General features: G+C 43.4%; 1 pseudogene; it reads right to left on the bottom strand.

The window, feature by feature from the left end:
* Positions 1 to 27,430, bottom strand: part of LOC145394155 (glutamate receptor 1-like) — an 804,310-nt pseudogene that overhangs the window by 78,661 nt on the left and 698,219 nt on the right.

Raw genomic sequence — 27,430 nt, 5'->3', positions numbered from 1 at the left:
TAAGGTAAATGTGCCAGTGGTGGATGTGGTGGTGGTGGTGTGGTAAAGTAATATGTCTGTCGTGGTGGTGCGATTTGGTTAATGTGCCTGTGGTGGTGGTGGTGATGGTGGTGGTGGTGTCTTAGGTAGTATCGTTGAGCGAGTCTTTATTCGTGGCTGTTTCTTTGGTGAGGTATTTCTGTGGTGGTGGTGTGGTAGGTAAAGGTGCCAGTGGAGTTGGTGATGGTGCTGTGGTAGATAAAGGTGCCTGTGGTGATGGTGGTGGCGGTGTGTTATGAAGTACGAGCATTGTGAAACGAGTCTCTTTTTTCGTGGCTGTGTATCTTTTACGAGGTATTGCAGTGGAGGAATTTGTGTTTGTCTGGTGATGTAGGTTAACGGTGAAGGGGTGGTGGATATGACTCTATGATTCTTTCCGGTATATTTTATTGACGGTGGGTTTGTGATTCCTCGGTTAGCAGTTTTTGTGGTGATGGTATGGTGGTTGTGATCGTGTGGTAGGTAGTGTGGTGGAGGCGCAGTTTTGTGTTTTGTTGGGTCTGTAGTTCTTCAGTAAAATATTTGTGTGTGTGTGTGTGTGTGTGTGTGTGTGTGTGTGTGTGTGTGTGTGTGTGTGTGTGTGTGTGTGTGTGTGTGTGTGTGTGTGTGTGTGTGTGTGTGTGTGTGTGTGTGTGTGTGTGGTGGAGGCGGAGTTTTGTGTCTTTTGTTGGGTCTGTATTTCTTCAATAAAATGTGTGTGTGTGTGTGTGTGTGTGTGTGTGTGTGTGTGTGTGTGTGTGTGTGTGTGTGTGTGTGTGTGTGTGTGTGTGTGTGTGTGTGTGTGTGTTAAAGTATGATTAAGGAAACACGTTCAATTATAGCCTAACTATGTGATACGAAGCCCGTTTCAAAATATAAAACAAGGAACACTGGACCACCACCACCAGCCCAGCACCAACAACTGGTATATGGGTCGAACATTTGACTCTGCCATGTGACCCTGACCTTTAACTGACTGTTCTCAAAACCAAAACACTTCCATCTTGCCTGACCCGTAGTGCTTCCAGCAAGTCTGGTTCCGCTGCTTGAGCTGACCTTGCCCTCTGACCTTAACATTTGACTTTCCCTGTGACCCTGACATCTGACTGACTACTCTCAAAATACAACTCATTTCTCCTTGCCTTACCCTGAACATTTCTCCTATGTCTGGCCTAAAAAGGATATGAACTGCGTCAACTGACCTTGCCATATGATCCTGATTTTATATCTTTTCTGCTAAATAACAGGTAAGTCTCTTGGCTGATCCTTAAACCTTGAATAAAAGCTCTAACACCTGAATAAGCCCTGAATAAAAGCCCTAACACCTGAATAAGCTCTCAATAAGGGCTCTAACACCTGAATAAAAGCTCCAACACCTAAACGATCCTGAATAAAAGCCCTAACACCTGAGTAACCCTGAACAAAAGCCTTAATACCTGAATACCCCTGAATAAGAGCCCTATCACCTGAATAACCCTGAATAAGAGTCCTAACACCTGAATAAGTCCTGAATAAGAGCCCTAACACCTGAATAAACCCTAAATAAGGGCCTTGAAACCTGAATGAGTCCTGAATAACAGCTGAATAATCCCGCTAATAGGAAAATGGTTGGGGATAGGGATGGCGCTGAAGAACTTGGCATTCATGTCTTGACTCTGACGCAAATCCTGAGAAAGAAACATCAAAGAACACAAGTTGGAAATCCTACACATTCTAATTAACGTCTCTTGATCACGCAGAGAGAGAGAGAGAGAGAGAGAGAGAGAGAGAGAGAGAGAGAGAGAGAGAGAGAGAGAGACCCTTCAAGACTACAGTACAAAATAGCAAAAGTAGGGTAAGCAAGAGCCTCCCCAAACCTCCTGTGTTTACTTCCTCTGCTGGACTACCAAGGCATCACAGTCTACTGGAAAACTTCAATGGGGGAGGAAATGTGGAGGGAGAGAGAGAGAGGAGGGAGAGAGAGAGAAGAGGATGGTCGGGAGGCGGGAGAGAGGTTGAGAAGCATAGAGGAACTGACAGAAGGGCGAGGTAGAGAAGATGGATGGAGGGGGGGATGGGTAGGGGGAGAGAAGAGTGGGAGAAGAGGCAGGAAGTGAGGGATTGCGGAAGAGAAGAGGGGGCGGGGATGTAAGGAGGGCAGGAGGGAGGGTAAAGGGCAGAGGAACGGTGGGAGGGAGGGAGAGAGATGGACTGTGAGAAAGAGGGAAGGCGAAGGGAGGGAAGGAAGAGGCTGGAAGTCCGGCCTTTGATGTCGCTAATGACGCGTGCTTAGGGAGTGGCGGACACGAAGACGACACAGAAAGTTGGTGCCTGTGTGAGATGACTTCCTGTTCCCTCTCCTACCGCCCCGAGAGGTTGTGTGGGAGACACGGGAGGAATGAGAGACTTGGGAGGTAAGAAGGTATGAACTGAGGAGGGCTACTGGGAAACAGAGAGAAAGTGACTGGGGAACGAAGGAAAACTGGACGAAACCGAGAGGGATTATGGAATACACGAAAGTTGGAAAAAAAAGTGTGTGTGTGTGTGTGTGTGTGTGTGTGTGTGTGTGTGTGTGTGTGTGTGTGTGTGTGTGTGTGTGTGTGTGTGTGTGTGTGTGTGTGTGTGTGTGTGTGTGTGTGTGTGTGTGGTGGAGGCGGAGTTTTGTGTCTTTTGTTGGGTCTGTATTTCTTCAATAAAATGTGTGTGTGTGTGTGTGTGTGTGTGTGTGTGTGTGTGTGTGTGTGTGTGTGTGTGTGTGTGTGTGTGTGTGTGTGTGTGTGTGTGTGTGTGTGTGTGTGTGTGTGTGTGTGTGTGTGTGTGTGTGTGTGTGTGTGTGTGTGTGTGTTAGCCTATCCCTTTTGCTATCATCTCTGTTCCTATCCCGTGAGGTTAAGCGGGAGACACGGGAGGTGAGAAGAAAGAAACAGGCGTGGTGATTATAGCAAAGAAGTGGGAGGAGGGGAATGGGGAGAGAAAAGTAAGAGTTTGTGGATGACTAGAAAACGGCAAAGAGTGTTGGTTGCGTGTGTGAAATGACCCTCTGTTCTTTTACCTCCCGTCTGTCTTCCAGTCCTTGGAGGTTAAGAAGGAGACACGCGAGGAAAGAGGGATGAAATGGACTTAGGGATATTGTGAGACCGGAGGAAAAACTGAAGGAAAAGGAGAAGAAAACGGGGGAGAAAAAAGAGACAAATTTTGAAAGACTCGAAAACTGCAGGAAAAGTTACTTGGGTGTGTGACATGGAATTCTTCCTTCTCCTCCTGTCCTGAGAGACTAGAAGACAAGGAAGGAAAAAAGAAAAGGCGTGAGGAAGATACGAGACAAGTGGAGGTAGAGAGCTGGGAAATTGTAAAGTAAGATCATCGATTCCGGAGGAAGTGGCAAAAAGGTTAAGTTGGGATAGTAAATCGTGAGGAATTTTTGAAGAAAAGTGGGAAGAAATCGGGAGACTGTGGAGGATGAAAGAGTTATGAGGATATTATGAGAGAAGGAGGTGGACGGAAAACGTAAATGGGAAAGTTATTAAAGATCATTCAGGGCGTGGAGAAGAAAGAGAAATGAAAGAGTCAGAGGTTGTGAGAAAATAAGCATGAAGAAAAAACAGACAACGATGGAAGAGATAAGCATGAAGGAGTTGGGAGACAGAATGAAAAATCAGAAGGAAGGAAAAACGGAAATGACAAGGGGAGATTACAGAGGCAGCAGAGAAAAGAGACAGAGATTAATAATAGTGAATTCTGAGATGGTAAGCGTGATGGACAGGGAGAAAAGGATGGATGAAATAGGCAGCGAGAGAAGAAAGAGGAATGGGCAAGGGAAAGGGGAATAGGGGGGGTGGGAGCAAGACGAGATAGAGGGGAGAAAGTGAGAGGAAAGAGAGGAAGGAAGAAGTGAAAGGAGAAAAGGAGGAAGCAAGAAGAGAGAGAGAGGAGGGGAATATGAGAGGGAAGAGAGGAAGGGGGAAGTGAAAGGAGAAACGGGGGAAGCAAGAAAAGAGAGAGGGGGGGAAGTGAGAGGAAAGAAAGAGGGGGAAGGCGAGGGAATGAAGTGACTACTTAGGGAAGCGACGATAAAATAAATGGAAAACTAATGACAAAATGATTTTGGAGAGCAAAGGACGACGATATCAGGAAACAATGAAGTAAGAGACGGCCGAAAGAAGAGGCAGGAAAAAAGACGGAATCGGGAGGTCAAGGAGCAGAGAGGAAAGAGGGTGGAAGAAAAATTTAAGCGATTTTGGTTGCACCAGAAATATGATGAGTCAAAAGGGTGATAAACAAGACGAAGAGTGAACTGAGAAAATTATAAACGAGAGATGAGAGAGAGAAATGGGAAAAAAACGAAGAGAGGAAGAGAGATACAGGGACGAAAAAATGGGGGAGAGAAGAACAAGAGAAAGTAAAATCAGATAATGAAAAGTGAAAGAATATGAGAGAGAGAGAGAGAGGGGGGGGGAGAGAAGAACCAGGGAAAGTAAAATCAGAAAATGAAAAGTGAAAGAATATGAGAGAGAGAGAGAGAGAGAGAGAGAGAGGAAACCAAACGACTGTGAAAGTAAGCATGTGGGGAAAATTACAGAAGATAACCAAGAAAAAAGGTACTATAAAATTAATAAAAGAAACCATCATCATCATCATCATTATCATCAACATAATCATCATCATCATCAAGGACAATATCACACACGATGGAGAAAGTCATATCCTTAGAGATGAATGGGTAAAAAAACATGTTCTGTTCAAGTATGTAAATAAAACACACACACACACTTACTTCTCTACCGGCTGTTTCTCTACCTTTCATCTATTCATCTCTCTCTCTCTCTCTCTCTCTCTCTCTCTCTCTCTCTCTCTCTCAAATGCGTTCCCCAAGTCCCAACAGTCCTCCTACGTGCAACCAGCCGCGCCACACAGCTCCACGTATCACTGTAAGCCTTTTCCCCAACATCCCCTTCACGTTAGCTACTGCAATGCCTTATCATGATGGACTTTCTACCCTCTCTCACTACTAGGTGTTCCTCTTCCATGTATTTCTCGTCCTTCCTATTTTTCCCCCACTATCCTCGTCTGCTCTTCCTATTTTTACTCCTACGATGGCCTCTCGTACAAGGAATTTTTCACCAAGATCTTTTATACTCCTCTTGTCCCCCAACAAGGAGCTTTACGTTGGGATTTTTTTCAACTTGTATCTTAGACAATTCTTCCACTTTCCTCCGTAGTTTCCCTTATATTTCGCCTTGCGTATTTTTTTTTTTATCTATCACCCTATGCAGTCTTCCATCTTTCCCTTTACGCATTTCTTATCCACCAGTCATTCGTCCTTTTCCCGGGGGCATTTTTTTTTATTAAGCATATTTTTTCCTACGACCGTTTTCCCATATTACGTATTTTTTTCCTTCACTAATTCTTTGCACTGCACTTTTTAACCCTCTTCCACTTTTTTGGTTCCATATTTTTTCGTGCTGTCTTTTACTTCCCTATTCTTTTACTCTGCACGTTTTTCCCTGCAAGTAATCGCTGGTAATTCTACCACCTCTCATCGTTTTTCCTTCATAATCTTTCATTAATAAAATTTTATCCCCTCCCACAAATCTCAGGATATCCTCATCCATCGCATCAACAGTTCCCATGGGTTACTCAGAGACCCATTAAAAGATAAGATCCTTGATTTCCTTAGGCATTAATGGTTCGCCCACTTCATGGTCCGTGTAAATTAAGACCCTCTTCTCTAACTGATGCTTTATGGAACCAACTGGTCAGGCATCCTAGCCATATTTACAAAATTTCACGTTACCTATACTACTGCAAGTCACGATGTATGTATGTATGTATATATGTATGTAGAAAAAATCCCCTACTCCGACAAACACTTCTAAAGGCACCTGTACACACGCACCCACTAGGGAGTCCAGTAGCTGCCATTGCGATCTTGGCCCTGACTGATACCCTCTGTGTGGATGCTTTGGCCATTTTTGTGCTCCTGCAACGGTGTGGTTTGGTGAAATGTGGGTGGCAAAGTGCACCGTGTTATGGCCTGGATTTAGATTTAGTAGTCTGGGTACGTTTGTAGTAGGTGGGGGCGCCCATCATCCACCCACTTAGTGTACTGGTACTGTGTTAATAGGGTAGCTCTACATCAAGTGGAAAGCCAAATGATTTCCTGTAAACCAGGAAAGCAATTACAACGCCGGGTGGTAATCTCATACCCAAACGATAAGTGTTCCTTACGTGACAGCAAGTGGGTTGGCGGAGGGTTAGTGCCCCTCCCCGGTACGTTTGTATGAGAGAGAGAGAGAGAGAGAGAGAGAGAGAGAGAGAGAGAGAGATAACGATGTTCTCTGATGCGTGCTTTGGCCACTTTTGAGCTCCTGTGATGCCATCACCACCTCCCTAGCAGGGCAAGAACCTTCTAGAGCGCAAAGATCGAAGATGTTTGTGTAATTCTACCCAAACTGCGTATATCATGAGCCTCCATATTTTATCTTGTAATGACTCATCTTTCTTAGAAATTCATGCAAACTAAATATTTGCAGTTTTTCTGGACCCAGTGTTTTCTTCCTCCATTATCTTCCACTTCGTTCTTGTCTACCTTCTTCGTTTACTCATCCTCTTCGTTTTTTTTCTTTCTTTTGTCCTATGCCTTTCTTTTCCCATTACCTTCCTTGCTTCTGTTCTTTCTTCCCATATCCTGTTTTTTCTTCATTGTTTCTTCAGCTCTTGACCCCTCATGCATACACACCACAGTCTGGAACTACCTCATCTTTTCTTCTTCTTCTTTTCTTTTTCTTCGTATCTCGTCTGCCTCCCTTCTTTTTTCTCTCCCATCTCCCATCTTCTCTCTTCTTTCCTCTGCCTTCTCATTTCTCCTGTATCCTCCTCTCCTTCTTCCTTTCTAGGTGCCATCTTACCCTTTCGTCTTTCTTATCTTCTCGTTTCTCCTGTTTCTTCATCTCCTCCTTGACTGTCGATATTTTTTTTCTCCTGTCTTCTGTCTGACCTTCCTCTTTTTTTTTTAATCTTTTCTTTCTTCCTCTTCCGTCTCTCTCTCCTTCTGTCCTTCTTCCCTCTGTACACACACCATAGCCAGAAGCCAACACAGACTTTCTGTCTTCATCTGAACCCAAGTCCTCCTCATGTCTTCCTTCCTTTGTATCTCTTTCTCTCGCTTTTCTTCTTGTTTATCCAACTTCTTATTCCTCAGTTTCGTCTGTCTCCTCTTTCTCGCTTCGCCTGTCTCGCGTCTTCTGCTCCTAGTTTTAGTCCTCTTTCATATCTATTACTTTCTTCTCTCCTCCACGTACTTTCTTTCGCTTTTATCTTCTCTACTTTTATCATTTATTTCTTTTTATCCCTTTTCCCTCTCGTTTCTCTCCTCTTCTTTTTGTCTTCACTCCCTCTTGTAACCTCTTGTTCCTTATATACACCACCGCATGGAATCATTTCAGTCTTATGTGTTCTTTTCTGTTCTTCCTTTTCGTTTTGTTCTTCTTCCTTTCTTTTTCATTCCTTTACTTCTACTTTCTCCATTTTCTTCTTTTTTTCTTCTACTTCCCTTGGTTTCTCCTTTCTACTTCTCAGTCAGTTAATTCTCCCTTTTCTTCTTCTTTCTTGTGAACACTTCCTTCTCGTTTTTCCTCTTTCTTTTTCTTTCCTGCAAGTCCTTTCTTCTCCTACTCTTGTTTCCCCCTGTACGTAGGCTACACCACAGCCTTGGGCCATTTCTCACATTTGTCTATCTCAACCCTCCTCCCCCTCTCCTTCCCTCCTTCGCTTTTCGTTCTCCTTTCTTACCTATCCTTTCCTCTTCTCTCATCTTAGTTTCTCCCCTCTTCTCCTTTGTCTTCCTCTTCCTGCTTCTCCTCGTTACAACTCAGTCTTCTCATTCCCTTCTCCCACTTACCTACCTGCTTCTGACCGTTCACTTTAATTTCTTGTGCCTTTTCTTTCCTTTTCCACTTCCTCATCCCCCTTTCCTCCTCCTCCTCCTACTTTTGCCGAACCAACAGGGGCGGCCAAATTCAGTGCGTGTCCCAAACTGTTATTCACTCAGTCACCGAATCAATTTTGAATTGTGAAATCTGGCAAGATGGAACCGCAGAGTTTTATAATCGTTACTTATGAGGTGTGTATTGAGGGACGGTGAGTGTTTGTGGTGCATCTGGTGAGCGTCTGGAGTGTTTGGCGTGTGTCTGAAGTGCGTGTGGTGTTCATCTGGGGTATGTCTATAGGGTGTCTAAAAACAAACGACGCCTTTTGTTATGAGTTGGGTGGACACGGTTAGGGTGGATGCGGCTATCAAATAAGTCCATTGTCGTATTCTACTCTCCTTACCCATCTTTTTTTTCTCTTTTCACGTTTTTTCCACTTCTCTCTCTCTCTCTCTCTCTCCCCTCTTTCCTTTCCTCCTTTTCCTCTCTTCTCTTCTCCCTTTTACCTCGTTTTCCCCCTCCTCCCCTCTCCTCCTCCCGCAAACAATCCCCCGGGCGTCTCTATATAATTCTCACCTGATCCTCTCCTCCCCCCCACTGCTCATAATATTGCCTTTATGTTCTCCCCCATGGCCACTTTAGAGTATCACCCACTCATTCTCTCTCTCGCTCTACGCACACACACACGGAAAATTATACACGTACACATGGCAAAGTTGGTGATTCGCAGACAAAATGTTAAATGGTTCTCAGTCGAATTATTAAAACTGAGCCTGAAGGTGTGGGTAAAGCTCTTTTCTGACGGTCAATTGGTCACTATTAATCTATCAGTCTGGAATTCCAGACGCGTATTATGGATCACTGACTAAGCCTGCACGTGGTACTAGACGAGGAAACTGTAGACTTTCATAAACAAGGGTTAATACAGCATCTACTAAAAAATGTTAAAGCATGAGCATGTTGATGTCTTAATTATTTTCTTAAGCTAGTTAACAGCCCGTGTATGTATATGTGTGTGTGTATATATATACAGAGAGAGAGAGAGAGAGAGAGAGAGAGAGAGAGAGAGAGAGAGCCTCTGTGGTACAGTGGTAAAGTGGGCGTTTTCGTACACTGAAGAACGAGGGTTCGCGCCCCGCCTGGGTAATAAACTTTCGGAGCGTTCTTCAGGCCACGTACTGCATTGGCGGACATAAGGGGTGCTGTGGTTGAACTAGTGTCGCGTACTATAAAGTATGCTTGCACCCAGTAGGCTTGCGCCGGCCGATTACACTTGGTTCACAGACTACACACACAGCCAAAGCCACTACAACACTACAATTACTCTTACAAGCACTTCTCACCCTACATACAATCTGTACCAGACAGCCTAAGCCACTTGGTAGAGATACATTGGCTGTATCGTCCCCACTCCGGTAGGGATAGGCCGGTCCTGCAGTGGACACTGAAACAGCTGATGATATGAGAGGTGAGATGATTATATATATATATATATATATATATATATATATATATATATATATATATATATATATATATATATATATATATATACACACACACACCGAGTATATACTGAATCTGAGTACATGGTCGTCTGTCATTTACCGGTGCATACTCGAAGAGTTAAAATGGATACATCAGAGATAACGAGAAACAGGGTGGTGGTGAACTAACAGAGATGAAAAAGGAGATAATAGTAAGTTAAGGAACGTCTTCCTTAGCAGGAGTCAAAAACCAAGACCCAGGCTCATCTGTAACGTGAATCAGGTGGACTGCAGGCTGAAGCTGACCTTCTCCAACCGTCCATCCACCTCCTTTCGGGGGGAAATAGTTGAGGGACATTTGTACGGCCAGGCAGCTTACCCGACCAGTTATATCGGTGCCACCACGTGAAGGCATTCCTCTTCAACACCACCCCTTCACTTCATGACATTTTTTTTTAATTCCTGCTTCGTCTAGGCGATTTTATTAAACTTATGAGAGACCTTTTGGACGCCGATTTTCATTGTGTACAATTTTCACATTTCCTTACCTAGAAAATTCTAGGTTAGGTCAGGTATGTTTTCCCAGTATCAGGTTATGCTAGTTTGTTAGCCAGGTATGTTAGGTTTGTTTTCTTCGCATCATGTAGGTTTCATAGTCAGTTAGGTAACCTGTTAGGTTGGGTTAGGTTAGGATAAGTTAAGTTAGAGTAGAAAATAAGAAACACTGGAAGAATATTCATCCTGGGAAAATCAAACTCAGCACGGAATGCAACAATGGTATACAGAACGAAAATCTGGGAATTGGAGACGCTGGTTATAGTTCCCATTCTCTCTCTCACTCCGAGCTGAAAAAATCGTTTGGAGTAAGCAAGAGCAAATTAAAACGCACGGTATTGGACAGAAGATGCTAATACTCACTTTGACGGTCTCTGTGTTGTGGGGAGAGAGAGAGAGAGAGAGAGAGAGAGAGAGAGAGACACACACACACACACACACACACACACACACACACACACACATACCAAACACTTACTACACCCTCTTTGACGATATCGGTGTTTAAAATCATCTCCAACGAACGTGAGCAAAAATTAAGAAATGAACGACGAGGAAGATAAACTGCACACTCACTTTGACCGTCTCGCTGTTGAGTGTCATTTCCACCACGTCCAGTGAGTACAGCTTCCTCTTACCCTCGTCCGTGAAGCTGATGTTGCCTGTCAGTCCCTCCATCTCAACCTGCAACAACAACACCAAGATAATGCAAGAAACACACCAACAATACCAAGATAATGCAAGAAACACAACAACAATACCAAGATAATGCAAGAAACACACCAACAATACCAAGATAATGCAAGAAACACACCAACAATACCAAGATAATGCAAGAAACACACCAACAATACCAAGATAATGCAAGAAACACAACAACAATACCAAGATAATGCAAGAAACACACCAACAATACCAAGATAATGCAAGAAACACACCAACAATACCAAGATAATGCAAGAAACACACCAACAATACCAAGATAATGCAAGAAACACACCAACAATACCAAGATAATGCAAGAAACACACCAACAATACCAAGATAATGCAAGAAACACAACAACAATACCAAGATAATGCAAGAAACACACCACCAATACCAAGATAATGCAAGAAACACACCAACAATACCAAGATAATGCAAGAAACACAACAACAATACCAAGAAATACAAGAAACACACCAACAATACCAAGATAATGAACGAGAAACAACAACAATACCAAGATAATGCAAGAAACACACAACAACAACAACAATACCAAGATAATGCAAGAAACACACAATAACAATGCCAAGACAAAGCAAGCAAAACACACCAACAATACCAAGATAATGCAAGAAACACAACAACAACACCAAGATAATGCAAGAAACACACCAACAATACCAAGATAATGCAAGAAACACAACAACAATACCAAGATAATGCAAGAAACACAACAACAATACCAAGATAATGCAAGAAACACAACAACAATACCAAGATAATGCAAGAAACACAACAATAATACCAAGACAATGCAAGAAACACTCCAACAATACCAACATAATGCAAGAAACACACCAACAATACCAAGATAATGCAAGAAACACACCAACAATACCAAGAGAATGCAAGAAAAACACACCAATAATACCATGATATTGCATGAAAAAGAAATCAACAACAACACTCATTATGGGTAACGAAATTATTTGCTGGTTTGCTTTCACGTGATGGTACTGGTCTCCTCTGCCAAATCTAATACTAAGTCGTGGCTGCGTGTAAGTTCGATGAATTTTAGGTATGGGGTACCAATGAGTCTCCTTAGTTTCTAGCCAAATAAACTATCCAGTCAGAATACACGTGGCCATTAAATGAGCTGAAAACGGTCATGAATATTTGTCATGTTAAATTTTAAAAAAGTGCTATAACATGAAATACAAATTTTCCGTTTGACAGTCTGTTTGCTTCACAGGACAAAGTCAACTCAGACAGATCTGACCTAATGTGAGTCAAAGTTGGAAGAAAGGATAAGAGCTAGGCAAGGATGAAGCAAGTAGATTTCTAGAGTAATCTGTCGAAGGTCAAGGTCACAGAGCAAGGTAAGATGTTCGACACTTGAAACAGCTGGAGAGCGTGGGTGTTGCAATCCCAGTGCTGCTGCTTGTCATTATATTATTAATTTTACTGATCTTGCTGTTGTTTTTTATTTTCAATTTCCAAGAGAGAGAGAGAGAGAGAGAGAGAGAGAGAATTTAGATCCTTGAGAGGTACAGTATCAGTGTCAAAGCGAGACCACCTCTCTCTCTCTCTCTCTCTCTCTCTCTCTCTCTCTCTCTCTCTCGTTAACATAGTAATGTGCGTTTAACAGTGCACCACCACCCCCGTGCCTCAGCTCACCCTGGTGCTGTCTGTGTCATATTCCCATAAACCTGCTGCACACCTCATCCGCTAAGCACCCTACCACCGCTGCCATACCAATGCCTTCCCTCGCTTACACAGGGATATTATTGTACGCACAGCCTCCCCATGGACTCACAACACTTCTGTCCAGGATGCAGTGCAACTCCTTCGGTGCGAGAAACCTTCCTTGACTTGAATAATGACGTCTGGAGGTAGAGGTACGGTCAGCATCAAAAGTCCTGTTGCTTCTCCTGCTTTTTCCATAGTCTATGAGAATCTGAGTGGTGAATCTGTAGCAACCGACACAGATGACACTGATCTGTGGCCAAGCAAAATGATCAGTGTAGGTTACTGTGGATTCATCTTACTTGTTTTTAAAGCCGGTGGAGAGAACACCAAGAGACGATAGAACTTATGATGTCGACCGTCCACTGGGGGTCAAATGTTGTGTCCTGCCCCAGCCACAACAAGAATATGTACCAGATAACAACCAGGAAGTTGACTCCCTCGCTTTTAACCCTCTTCTTGCCACCCCAACACCTCGCATCCCCCACCTCCCAAACCTCCCCTGCCCAAACTTTCCTACCACCCCAAAAAAACCCATCCCCCACCTCCCGAACCACCACTGTCTTATACTCATTCGGTAGATATTCTTACTGTGACTAGGAGCGGAACACAGCATTTGACCGCCTGTGTACAGGTGACGGCAGTATGCCTTTAACTCTGTGACAGGTTATTAGCCCACAGTTCTGGCTTACAGGGCCATTCCATCATTCAGAATACAGTACACGGTTACCTACCTTAGGTGTTATCGGGGGTATTTATTTCGCCTACCAACTCCAAAGGGGTAAACTTACACCTGACCTGAGTGGTGCGACCTGTCACAGCAAAATTCATAACTGGTGTTATCGTGTTGGCAACTGCAGCTGGCAGTGCTGACCACTGGGCCACCGGGGTTTTATATCAACAATGCAATTAAACAATAAATCATCGGACTGACGGTTGACCCGTTCGCTCCGAGGACGTCTTTTGCAATTTATTTTAGCTACCTCTGGCCGATTTTACTCAGCTTAGGAGAGACATCTTTTAGCAGAAGTGATAATAAAGACACTTCAAACCTCTTCACTACGAAATGTTTCCTCTATGCTGAGTCAAATCGACAGGAAATGGTAGGAATACAATACATACTGTAGGCTACATGACGTCCTCAGGTTGAAAAGATTAAAAAGACGCGGTTAATCATATTTATTAACCTTCAAAATCTGATGACGTGTTATCTTGGTATTTCCAGACGATTTTATTCGACATACGATAACTTTCCGTGCTGGAAGGGTTAGATATATTCTGCAGTAACTTCATCACTGCCAAGGTGCCCACCTAAATTGAAGGAAATAGTGTGGTGACAGCAAGAATGTATCACAAAACAGTCCCGTACTGGAAGGATTAATTTTCCACCCTGACCTCCTAAATCTCTTACTAAGAAAAACACACAACAACACACTTGGTCATTTCGAAGCTATTTGTTATTAGGAAGTTTTTTAACTAACAAAACTATTTTATGGGTTAAAAGGCAAAGAGAGCATAGCAGGAAACCCCATCCCCCCCTTCCTCCGCCCATCAAACCCTCCAGACGAAGCCTGCAGGAAATCGTGAGAAGGTCCACAATGCAAAATGGAAACACTGTCATGGAAATTTGATAGGAAAGGACTGGAAATCATATTCTAAACAATCTTAACCTGAAAGCGAGTAATTCAGCAGTATGTATATATCGATGTTTTACGGATGTGTCTCCCAGGCTTTAACGTGCAAGAAAACATCATAATCCTGTATCTTTTTTTTTTCTTAACCTCTAGCTTGGCCTACAACTGTCATCTCTCCATCTTGACTGTTAAGTTGTTTGCAAGATTTAAAACCAGAAATTCGAAAATAGGATACTAGTCATGAAAAGTGTTACGTAAAGGAAGTCAAGCCGCGACATTTCTGCCAAATGGGCTACGTAAAAGAAGGTGGAAACGGACGAAAATCTGAGCCAAGTGAAGGTAAATGAACTGTAGCTATGCACTCTCTGCACCCGAATATTCTACCTATGATCATTTTACTGTGACGACCTAAAACTGCCATCCCTCCATCTGAATGCTTAGATGTAACAACAGATTAACACTAGAATATGATGCTAGTCATGAAGTTGTGCTGTGAAGAGGATGCAGAATTTAAGCACTGAACTGTAACAATAGATTAACACTAGAATATGATGCTAGTCACGAAGTAGTGCTATGGAGAGGATGCAGAAATTATGCACTCTCGTGTTCTGCCATTCACTTACACGAAATAAGTTGCACTGGGACGAAAATTTGGGCATGTTACGGTAATAAGGTTACAGTGCTTTAATTATTCTCTGTAGCACCATGACATGTTCACAGTGCCACTATTACATATTACATATCGTCTTCAGGTGTCTGGCTTCATCATTATTCTTTCTTGACAGCATTACCCCAGGTCCATCCTGACACCCTAATGCTCCACACTGCCAACCTAATTTTACACCCTGACACCTTATAATTCCACACAACACATTTTTTACACCGTGACACCATACCCATCTTTCATAACACTCTAATATCCTACTCAGACAATTAATGCTACAACCTAAGACAGACATTCCCACACAATCAATGAAGAAACACCTACATACCTACTTCACGCGCACGGCAAAACATCCCGATCGGAACACACTACTACATGCCACCCCTAATGTCATCCACCCATCAAAATTATCCTTAAACAGAGCTGGTCGAGTTCACTTGGCTAGGGTTAGATCAGGACATCACTCAGCCCTGGTCATTGCTAGTTTAGATTTGGGTTGGATGGAATCAGAGATGACATTTGCCCCGCTTGTTGAACAAGCCCACACAACATAACATACACAATGGAGCACTGCACAGCACACGCTACACTAGGATGCAGACACAACGTCAACGGTGTACGGAACATATGGGACAACCTCACAGGGATGGTCGTTTACCTACGGTAGACGACTACGCTTGGTCAGGTGGTCCAGGGTTAAGCAGTATGAATAACAACAACATTAACGTCAGTTAAAATAACTTCAATACTCCACCCCAGAGAACTGTTTTTCCTCTTCAGCTCCTTAACATCTCTACAGTACATATCTAACTCTTCACCCACCTTCCTCAAGTCCCTGGTGGTCTTTTGTTATTCACTCCTGACATCCTGCCTCCAAGTCCAACCTAATACCACATTATTCCACACTGACACCCATTTCTATATCCTGACACTATTATCACCATTTTTGACACTGATACCCACCCTGGCACCCTAATACTCTTCTCTGGCATCCTAATATAGTACTCCACCCTGGCACCCCAATACTCCACAATGGCACTCAAATACTCTACCCTGGCACTCTATTACTCCACCCTGGCACCCTAATACTCCACCCTGACACCCTAATACTCCACGCACTCCACCCTGCCACCTTAATACTCCACCCTGGCACTCCAATACCCCATCCTGACACCTTATTACTCCAACCTAATACCCAATCCTGGCACCTAATACTTCACCCTGGCTCAATAATACCACACCCTAGCACCCAAATACTCCACCCTGGCACAATAATACTCTACCCTGACACCTAATATTCCACCCTGACACCCCCAATACTCTACCCTCACACCTTAATACCCCACCCTGACACCCTAATACTCCACCCTGACACCCCCAATACTCTACCCTCACACCTTAATACTCCACCCTGATACCCTAATACTCCGCCCTGACACCCCCAATACTCTACCCTCACACCCTAATACTCCACCCTGGCACCCTAATACTCCACCCTGGCACCCTAATACTCCACCCTGACACCTTAATACCGCACCCTGACACCCTAATACCCAACCCTGGCACCCTAATACCCCACCCTGGCACCATAATACTCCACCCTGACACCCTCATACTTCACCCTGGCATTCTAATACCCCACCCTGGCACCCTAATACCTCACCCTGACACCTACTCCTGGACTCACCTTCCTCAAGTGCCTGGTGATCTTCTCGCCGTGCTCCCAGACGCTGTGATCAGCGTCATTACTGTGGCAGCTGATGATCCGCGGCGTCCCCAGCCCAGGAGACTCACCAAACATGTCCACTTTCTTGTGCTTTAGTCTGGTCAGCGCCTCAGCAACCACCATCACCGCGTCGTAGATCAGTGCTGACTGGGCCTGGGGAAGAGAGGATGGGCTGATATTTTGAGGAGGAGGAGGAGGAGGACACAGTTCTTAGCATCATACATGTATATCGACTGAGCATGTGGAAGGGGAGACAGGTCCAGTGCTGTTGGTGGGTGGTTGAAGCGAAAGAGAAATTGAAAGGAAAATAAAGAAACGATCATTTTTTCCTTCTAAAATCATACCGTCCCCTGGAAGACGACTCACAGCAGTCTAATGAAAATCAAGGTCCCTAACTGCAGGATAAAAGGAGGGGAATTAATGCAATGTCGATTATGAGCTGCAGCTTAATGTCGTTTGAAGATATACGCTGGGGTCGGAAAGATGAAGACGAATTTCTGAAAGTAATATAAGAAAGAGCCTAAAATAATATACTAAGACGTTGAAACTATTATACCAGGGCGTTGACAACAGTATATGAATCGTTGAAAGTAATGAACGAAGGCGCTGAATATACTATGCAGAGGCGCTCTAAATAACACAGAAGACGTTGAAAGTAGCACAGAAGGCGTTGAAAATAATATACAAAGAAGTCAAACACAATATACCGTACGCAGGATTTGAGAATACTATAAAGAGGAGGGGATTATTTGTGGGATTTTACCCATGGTTATTTTACTGGGGGGAAATATGGGAGACTACCTCTCACTACGATACCTTCACTACACTACACTACACCACGGAACACTACATTACGCCACAGTACACAACACTTTTCACTACACTATGCTACACTTCAATACATTACACTACAATACACCACACTGTACTGCACTGCACTTTACTGCACTACACTATGCTGCACTACACTACACACCACATTACATCGCACTACGCTGCGCTACACCACACTACACAACATTACACTGCACAACACAATGCTACACTTCACTACACTACATCACATTACACTACACTGCACTAAACAATGCTACACTTCACTACACTACACTACGCTACGGAATGCTACAGTACATTACACTACACACCACACACACCCCCACCCTCCCACCCACCCACCCACACACACACACACACACACACACACACACACACACACACACACACACACACACACACACACACACACTTTTGCATGACACTGGACAAAAATATTTTTATACACCTCCTTGAATTTAATAAACATAAAGCATGGCAAACTGACATGGAATTAGCATATTTCTGACTTTTTTGAACAGCCTAAATGTTGAAAAGTGAAATTATAACAACGACCAATTGAAAATGCCTTAATACATTTAATCAGTGTCTCAGTTACACAGAGAGTAGGCCAGCATGCTCTCCAGAACAAATTTCTCTAATTATCTACACCAAACTTCATGCACAGTACACACTACACTTCTTTTTCCAAAATTCAAAAAATGGCATCTCATCACCAAGCCTCGGAGTCCCCAGGGGGGGGGGGGGACCATAAATGCCCCCACCATCCACCCCTCTCCCGGTGACGACTCGAGGTGCCTGGAACCACTGTCTGACTCTCTTCTTCTTCATTTCTGCAACATTCGCGGCCTTTCCTCTAACTTTCGCTCTGTTGAGCACCACCTCTCCTCCTCTAAACCTCACCTTCTTTTTCTAACTGAGACTCAGCTGTCTCAAACCCTTTTCTGTATCCTCCTACTTTCTCTATACTCATTTCAAAGCCAAAGGTGGCTGTTGTGTATATATATATATGCAACGACTTATCTTGCTCTCGTGTTCCTGAACTCGATTCTTCTGAATTCTCTACACTCTGGCTTCGGCTTTCCTGTCATTCTTCAACTAAATATATATGTGCTGTTTACTTATCCCCTAATTCTACTATCAAAAATTCTTTGACTATCTTACTTCTACGATGGAACTCATTCTATCCATTTCTCCTTTCTCTGAAATCTCCATTCTAGGAGATTTCAATGTTCACCACCACCTTTGGCTCTCCTCTCCTTTCACTGATCCACCTGGTGAACAAGCCTACATCTTTTCTATCCCTAATGACCTAGAGCAGCTTGTACAGCACCCTACCCGTATCCCTGACCGCCTTGGAGAGAGCTCCAACATACTTGACCTCTTCCTCACAACTAATCCTTCTGCTTACTCTGTTAATCCTTTCTCTCCGTTGGGGTCCTCTGATCACAACCTTATCACCTTAACCTGTCCTATCACTCCGGTACGGCCTGTGGACCCTCCAGGGAAACGTCGTCTGTGGCATTTTGGAGCCGCGGACTGGGAGGCCCTCAGGCAGTACTTCTTTGCTTTTCCCTGGAATGATTATTGCTTCCATGGCCGTAAGCCATCTGAGTGTGCCTTGCGCATTACGGAGGTTATTCTCTCGGGCATGGCAGCATACATTCCTTTCTCATATCTTTTGACTAAAGCAAGAAAGCCTTGGTTTAATCACGCTTGTTCTAATGCTGTCCGCAACAAGGAGAGGGCCTACAAAAGGTACCGGAGCCAAACCACCCCTGAATCACATCATCTTTATGTTTCTGCACGGAATCGTGCTAAGTCTGTTCTTCGCTCTGCTAAAAATAATTTCATCCATACTAAATGCTCTCAACTCTCCAACTCGAATTCTTTCCGCTCCTTCTGGCACCTTGACAAAAACCTTTCTAATAACTTTACCTCATCATCCTTCCCTCCTCTTTTCTACTCTGATGGTTCTGTAGCTATTTCTTCTACTGATAAAGCAGATTTCTTCTCACAGACTTTCTCCTCCAATTCCACCTTAGATGATGCCGGTGCTGTTCCTCCATCACTTCCCCCCTCTGACTTCCTCATGGCTGTCATTAAAATTTCTTCAGCTAATGTATTTCCTGCCATCACTGGCCTCAGTACTAACAAGGCATATGGGCCTGATGGAGTCCCTCCTGTTGTTCTCAAGAACTGTGTTTCTGTGCTTACACCCTGCCTAGGCAAACTCTTTCACCTTTGTCTGTCAACTTGTATCTTTCCTTCTTGCTGGAAGTTTGCTCTCATTCAGCCAGTCCCAAAGAAGGGTGACCACTCCCAACCCTCCAACTATCGTCCAATTCCTTTAACGTCCTGTATTTCAAAAGTTTTCGAGTCAATTCTCAATAGAAAAATTTTAAGGCATCTTTCCTATCACAACCTTCTTTCTGATCGCCAGTACGGGTTCCGTCAGGGACGCTCCACTGGCGATCTTCTCACCTACCTCTCAGACTCCTGGTCATCCTCCTTTCGGGACTTTGGCGAAAGCTTTGCCATTGCACTTGACATCTCAAAGGCTTTCGATCGAGTGTGGCATAAATCTTTAATTTCCAAACTGCCCTCCTACGGTTTCTATCCTTCTATCTGTGCCTTCATCGCTAGCTTCCTTTCTGGTCGTTCTATAGCCGCTGTTGTAGATGGCCATCGTTCTTCTCCTAGATCTATCAACAGTGGTGTTCCTCAGGGCTCTGTCCTATCACCAACTCTCTTCCTTTTATTCATCAATGATCTTCTAAGCTGTACATCTAACCCTATCCACTCATACCCTGATGACTCCACCCTTCACCTTTCCATTCGGTTCCCGCAACGCCCATCTCAACAGTTACTTCAACAAACAAGGGATGAGGCTATGGCACACCTAATGTCTGACTTGGCTCGTATCTCTGACTGGGGTAAAAATAATATGGTTGTTTTTACTGCATCTAAGACTCAGTTCTTACACCTATCAACCCGACAAAATCTTCCACAGGTATACCCCCTAATGTTTAATAATATTCAGCTTAGTCCTGCATCACCCTTGAACATGCTTGGGGTTTCATTTACTCGGGACTTATCTTGGAAAGATCATATTACATCTCTTGTAAAATCTGCTTCCAAGAGATTGGGTGTGCTAAACCGACTCCGCTCTTTCTTTACCCCTGCACAATTGCTGACTCTATACAGGAGTTTTATCCGCCCCTGTGTGGAGTACAACTCTCATGTGTGGGGAGGCTCCCCACATACAGCTCTTCTCAATAGGGTGGAGTCAAAGGATTTTCGTCTCATTAACTCTCCTCCTCTTACTGACTCCCTTCAACCTCTGTCTCTTCGCCGCACTGTTGCATCTTTATCTCTTTTCTATCGCTACTTTAATGGTCACTGCTCATCTGAACTGTCTGCTTGCATTCCTCCTCCTCTACGACGGGCGCGTAGCACCCGTCTGGCAGCAAACTCTCACTCCTTTTCTGTCCAACTCTCTAATGCAAGAGTTAACCGTTACTCCCAGTCTTTCATTTATGCAACAGGTCAACTCTGGAACTGTCTCCCTCTGTCTGTATTTCCTGCTGCCTATGATCTCTAGTCTTTCAAACGCAGTGTGTCCAGGCATCTCAGAATGATCGGATCTTGAATTTGGCTCTCTATTGTATTTTGTTTTTTCTCTTGGAGGGAACTGATATTGCGGGCTCATGGCCTTTGGTTCCTTCTTCCTCGGATTAAAAAAAAAAAAAAAAAAAAAAAAAAACAACAGACTTTTATATCTTTCAGCAGCATGGCAGGCTACATTTTAGTCTTCCTCTACCCAACGTTGCAACTGTATTAGAATTGCATGAAGGAGCATTAGTACCCGCACTAACATAATTATGGGCGCGAGGCTGGTGACATGAAAATGAAAAGAGTTACAGCGGTGAAGAAGGATGTCTTGGGAAACGAATGTGTGAGTGCGGACAATGGAGAGGATGGAAAGTAGTGTGATTCGACTTTAGGTGCCATCTCATAGTGCTAAAGTGGTAAAGGAGGGCTATATCCAACCCCTCCAAATCGAGAACACATTTTCTCTCTCTCTCTCTCTCTCATGGAAACAAATATCATCATCCGTGAGTACCAACAACAGAACAGTCCTGAACGAATAATAAACAAAAAATATCCTCGCACTGAACTGGTTAACTTAGTAAAACTGCCACCATTTCCACCGTGCCACCAGCTTTTCCTCTACAAATTTCCACCACCTGACACCACCAGCAGGTCACTCTACAAGCTGGCCAAACTTGTCATGCAGTTCCGTCACGGTGGGGCAGAGAGGAGGTCTGGGCGAGACGACACAAGGTTTACTGCAGAGGAATTTTTATAGTTCACCAAAGCAAGCCACTAGGAGCGTTGTGTGTGTGTGTGTGTGTGTGTGTGTGTGTGTGTGTGTGTGTGTGTGTGTGTGTGTGTGTGTGTGTGTGTGTGTGTGTGTGTGTGTGTGAGAGAGAGAGAGAGAGAGAGAGAGAGAGAGTTAATCTCTAGTCGTTAGCTAGAATATATTATTAAGACTGTCGCTGACCAGAAGAAGTTTAACTTTTTCGCCAATATTACCATTTAAAATACAGGAAGCGGTGCCAAGGCACAGCAAACCCATCCACGGCTGTCATTTTAGCGCTGACGTATGAACACATCAGGATATCTACTCAAAGATGTTACACATCAAATTTGGAGTAAATCGGGTGAATATTGACGATTTTGTGCCCATTTGAACTTTCAGGCCCGATTCACCTGACACTGACCTTCTTACCGCTAACTAGGGGGTGGCCCCCCTGATGTAATGAGGCATGTTATACTGTAGGATGCATTTTCGAAAGATGCACCTATAGGCTTTGGTTTCATGTTGATATGACGAATTTGAATGAATTTATGATTTTTTTTTTTTTTTTTTTAGGGCCTACAGCCTGGGCCTTGGCCCAATTTGGCCCAAAATTTGATCAGGCGATCATGAGAGCACAGCCCATCACCTCTGCAAGTTTAATCAAAATCGCATCATTAGCTTTCGCGTGAAGTTCTCAACAGACAGACAGAGAGACAAACAAACAAACAAACAAAAACACAAACAAACCAAATGAAAACAATACCCGTCTCCCAGTCCCTCCGGGGCGGAGACGAGTATAATCAATACCAAACTGCACTGAGGAAAAAAATAATCTAAAAGTGTTTCTTCATATTTTTCTTTCACGTACAATGCACAGATGTACCACAGAAAATACAGAGGCCAGTGTTTTTTTACCACAACACAGCCACACTATTTTCACACCTCCACTTTTACTCTCTCTCTCTCTCTCTCTCTCTCTCTCCAAACCTGAGTGGTACATCCTTCCTAATTTTCACATTTTTGTCACCTCAGCCTTCACACCTTCATGTTCGTATTTCACACCTGACCGAGTTCACTTCATTTTCCATTTCGAAATTTGCAGGAAGGAGGAGCAGTTACCCTCACAGGTAATATTTTAGGGGCAATTATATATATTTCCTGTCATTTTGTGTGTGTGTGTGTGTGTGTGTGTGTGTGTGTGTGTGTGTGTGTGTGTGTGTGTGTGTGTGTGTGTGTGTGTGTGTGTGTGTGTGTGTGTGTGTGTGTGTGTGAGAGAGAGAGAGAGAGAGAGAGAGAGAGAGAAATGTTGCCCTGATAATGAAAGGCAACACCGACATTTAGGTAACAGCAAGGTAATCAAGAAAACCTTAAAATATAATTGTTAAATATAATCGCATCCTAAAATTAAGAGTGATACACACAAATGATACATATAAATAGCAAAACCCACAATCCCTAAATAATTCTCGGCGTTACCATGGTTACTAGGACAGCAAGAATTCTCATAACAGGGAATAAAATAGTATTCTAAAATTAATAGCAGCGTAACAAGCCGCCATATCAACAAATTTATCTCTAAAAATCTTGCTGCCATCGATGCAAATAATATTAATAATAATAATAATAATAATAATGATAAAATAAAAAATAAAATCGACAGCTACGTAACAAAAGGACAATGAAGAGCCGTAAAATATAGTCAAAGGGTAACATAAGGCTCAAACGAGGAGCAAAACCCAAAATACCTGCTTTACTGTCATTACCAAAGCTAATATCGACTACAGGAAATATAATCGTGAAATATATGAATGGAAACTAAAATTGTCATAATAACAGCAAAACCTACAACGGCAATATCAATAGTTAGCCACCCAAATTTACTGCAAATATAATCCGCCCCTAAAATTAAGTATACGAGTGGAGATGTGGAGACTGGCAAAGCTGAGAATACTACGCCTCTTAACACGGGATTTGGCCTCTCAGCTGTTTCGGCGTGGCACATTACCCCGAGAATTGCCCCTGTAGCGTAATGCAATCAGCTAAGACCACGCTAATCCACTGTAATTCACCCTGATACCCCTTCACACCTCCCACTGGCACGCCATCCACACGACCTGCCAGGTGTGTGTTTGTAATTTAGGTGTCGTGTGCTTCTGGGCCTGGCTGGCTTCCTCAAACCAGTTCCTTGAAAATTTTTAACGCCCTTCTATGTTCTTTATATCCAGTAAATATCGACCATGTTTATATTAACATCAGTCACAACAATATTCATGTGACACAGGAAAATAAGATGGACACGTCTCATAATCCAGAGAGAATGCAACCCTTGGGCTGGCATTCTTGCCGGTTAAGGAAGCTCCCAAACACCTCTTCTTCAGGGATTTACAAGTGCTCGTGGGCCCTTCGGGCCCCTCGCACTTGCTCCTGCGGAGGGGTCTCGCGCTGCTATAATATATTTTAGTCATAGCTAGGGGCAAATAAATCTATGGAGATCCTAGGCCAGGCGCCTGGAGCGGAGTTTTTTGGTCAAAATGTGATCACTCATTAAATATAGTAAAAGTTTTTCAATCGTGATGGGACCAATTTTTTTCATATCAACGAAATTTTTGCTATTTTTGTGCCAATTTTGGTGCGATTTGAATGTGTAGTATCGGCTGCCCAAAACACACACACACACACACACACACACACACACACGGCTAGTGCTATAGTGTATTAGACAAGTGCTCGTGGGCCCTTCGGGCCCCTTGCACTTGCTCCTGCGGAGGGCTTTAGCGTTTATGTGCTGTTCCAGTGTAACGTTGTCACTTGGATTTTTTTGCAGCTAACCAATTAATCGTGTTATTTGCTGCTTCGGGAATGGAACCCAAGTTGTCCGAACGCAAGTCCGAAATACTTTAGTTGTACCTCTGGGACAAAAAATTCTACAGAGATCCTATGCCGGGCGCCGGGAGAGGCGTTTTTTGGTCAAAATGTGATCGCTTATTAAATATAGTAAATGTTTTTCAATCGTGATGGAACCAAGTTTTTTTCACATCAGCGAATTTTTTGCGATTTCTGTGCCAATTTTGGTGCGATTTGAATGTGAAGTTTCGGCTGCCCAAAACACACACACACACACACACACACACACACACGGCTAGTGCTATAGTATATTAGATTTTTGAATACGGGAAGATAATATCCTATTGCTCGTTATTCAGGCAGAACATGGAGATACTGGAAGGGTAGTTAGGTATAATAAACAAAATAAATTGCGTAGGAAACGGTGTTATGGAGCTTCCTCAACCGACGAGAATATGGACCCAGGTGACAGCCGAGTTCGTGGTACCAGTTTCTTTGCAGTTTATTATTATGTACATTACAGCTTGATATTCTGCTTCATTAGGTTAACAGTCTGGGTATACGTTCGTATTCTAGGTGAAGTAGGAGAGTTCGTAGTACCTGTGTCTAAGCGATTTATTACGCATATTACACTGATATTGGCTTCCATGGCATTTATATATTCCGGTTGGTAGCATCGAGATGGTCTGCCGCAGGATCATACAAAAAGATAAAAACTCGTTCGTTCGTTTAGTTTTCTGCACTTGTAGTGCAGGCCGGGCCATCTATTAGCCCGGTACCAATAAAAACTCACATGGTCACGGTCTGGCCAAATGATAGTGTTCTAAGCGACACAGAAGGCTGCGTAACACCTCTTCCTCAGTGATTTATTAGGCACATTATACACGGAATTTCTATGGTGTAAATCCCCTACTTCCACGCAATCCACATGACATGCTGAGCTACCAGCCTGGGTGTATGGTCGTCTTGCAGGTGACACAGGAGGTTTGGCAGCACGATAATTCTTTTACTTTAACTTGGCCCAGATCTTCATCTTTTTGCAGCTTATTTCGCGTAGCTCAGTCGCAGAAAAAAAATAAAATAAAAATCTGTGGCTCTACATTCTTTCAGCAGCATTTCTTCGTGACTAGCTTAATATTCCCGTGCTAATCTATTGCTATACTTAAAATATGGAGGGATGGCAATTTTAGGCCAAGGTTAAGTGAATAGAGTGATTTTTTAGCTTTATGTAATGCTTATCACACCTTGATACTGTCTTTACCTTATTTAGTTCCATTAGCATCTGTTTGGCCTAATGTTCGTGATTTAACGGCCCACTTATTAAATCTGAGTAAGACCCTAACTTTTCGGTGGTATTGTATGGAACACCTGTAATGTTATTTGTAATTAGCCTTCTCCCCACCTTAATTAGTGTAGATAACAACCATATTTGATCAAATATGTTCTATCGTCGTCATCATAATCATCATCATCATCATAACTATCATCATTATCACTATCTCATCATCACCATCATTACCATTACCAAAACCATCATCATGACCATCATTATCATCATCTTTTTTCTTCTTCTTCACATCCACCTCCTCCACCTCCACACCAACACCCCTCCCACAAATTCCTCTACTCATTACAGTTATCCTGGCCAGCTTACAGGAGGCAGAGAATGACAACAAAGCCATAGTACAGGTGAGAGAGGGGTAAGCATATCCTCCCTCTCTCTCTCTCTCTCTCTCTCTCTCTCTCTCTCTCTCTTTCTCAGACCAGGCTTATGAGCTGAATTTGGTGAACAAAAACTCGAGATGTTATGACCGTTCCCAAACACAATATCTTGGAGAGAGAGAGAGAGAGAGAGAGAGAGACAAAGAAATTAATGTTTTATACATCATACATTTTTAAGAACGCTTAAAATCTAATGTACTATAGCAGTAGCCGTGTGTGTGTGTGTGTGTGTGTGTGTGTGTGTGTGTGTGTGTGTGTGTGTGTGTGTGTGTGTGTGTGTGTGTGTGTGTGTGTGTGTGCGTGCGTGCGTGCGTGCGTGCGTGCGTGCGTGCGTGCGTGTGTGTGTGTGTGTGTTTTGGGCAACCGAAACTACACATTCAAATCGCACCAAAATTGGCACAAAAATCGCAAAAAATTCGCTGATGTGAAAAAAACTTGGTCCCATCACGATTGAAAAACTTTTGCTATATTTAATGAGCGATCAAATTTTGACCAAAAAAAGCCGCTCCCGGTGCCCGGTCGGTTGCCGCGGCCGAGTGGTTAATATCTCGGACTTGCGTGCGGACAACTTGGGTTCCATTCCCGAAGCGAGGTGAGGGCTCCTTTCTTCGGTACGGAGGTGTCCTGGTGCACCAAAATTGGCATGAAATAATTCGCTGATGTCGAAAAACTTGGTCCCATCTCGACTGATGATTTTTTTATTAGAGTTAAGAGCGATCAAAGTTTGGTTCGGAAAACAGTTCATTCGATACCAGGACTTTATAAATCGAGTCTACTCGAGCCATGTGAGAAGCACGAGAAATCAAGCGCGCAGCGCGAGAGCCCTCCGCAGGAGCAAGTGCGAGAGGGCCCGGAGGGCCCACGAGTAATTGTGAGGATTAAATTTTGTTTAGTTCATTATGCATATTCCAAGACGTTTTATTCTTTGGTTATACATTATATATATAGGATAGTCCAATATAGCATCCTCTAATTTTGTGTTGTGGGGAAGGCTCAATGTGCTAGTGTGAGAAGCGCTGACATTTTGGCTATTTAATGAAACTCCTAATCAACAGTGTAATTAATGGACGCCAATAACTGTCTGCTAAGTTGTTAAAGAGGCAGCCAAGGCTATATTTAACCCTGCTAGTTTAAAAAGCCACCTCCTAAGTTGAGGAATAGCGTGTGTTGGTAGCAAGATTTTTTTTTTTTTTTTTTTACTTCCATGCACGTA

Source organism: Coenobita brevimanus, chromosome 1 (assembly GCF_032717465.1).
Source record: "Coenobita brevimanus isolate Jiangsu-jjx chromosome 1, ASM3271746v2, whole genome shotgun sequence".
In the NCBI taxonomy this organism is placed as follows: Eukaryota; Metazoa; Arthropoda; class Malacostraca; order Decapoda; family Coenobitidae; genus Coenobita; species Coenobita brevimanus.
This window is presented reverse-complemented; position numbering and strand designations above follow the sequence as displayed.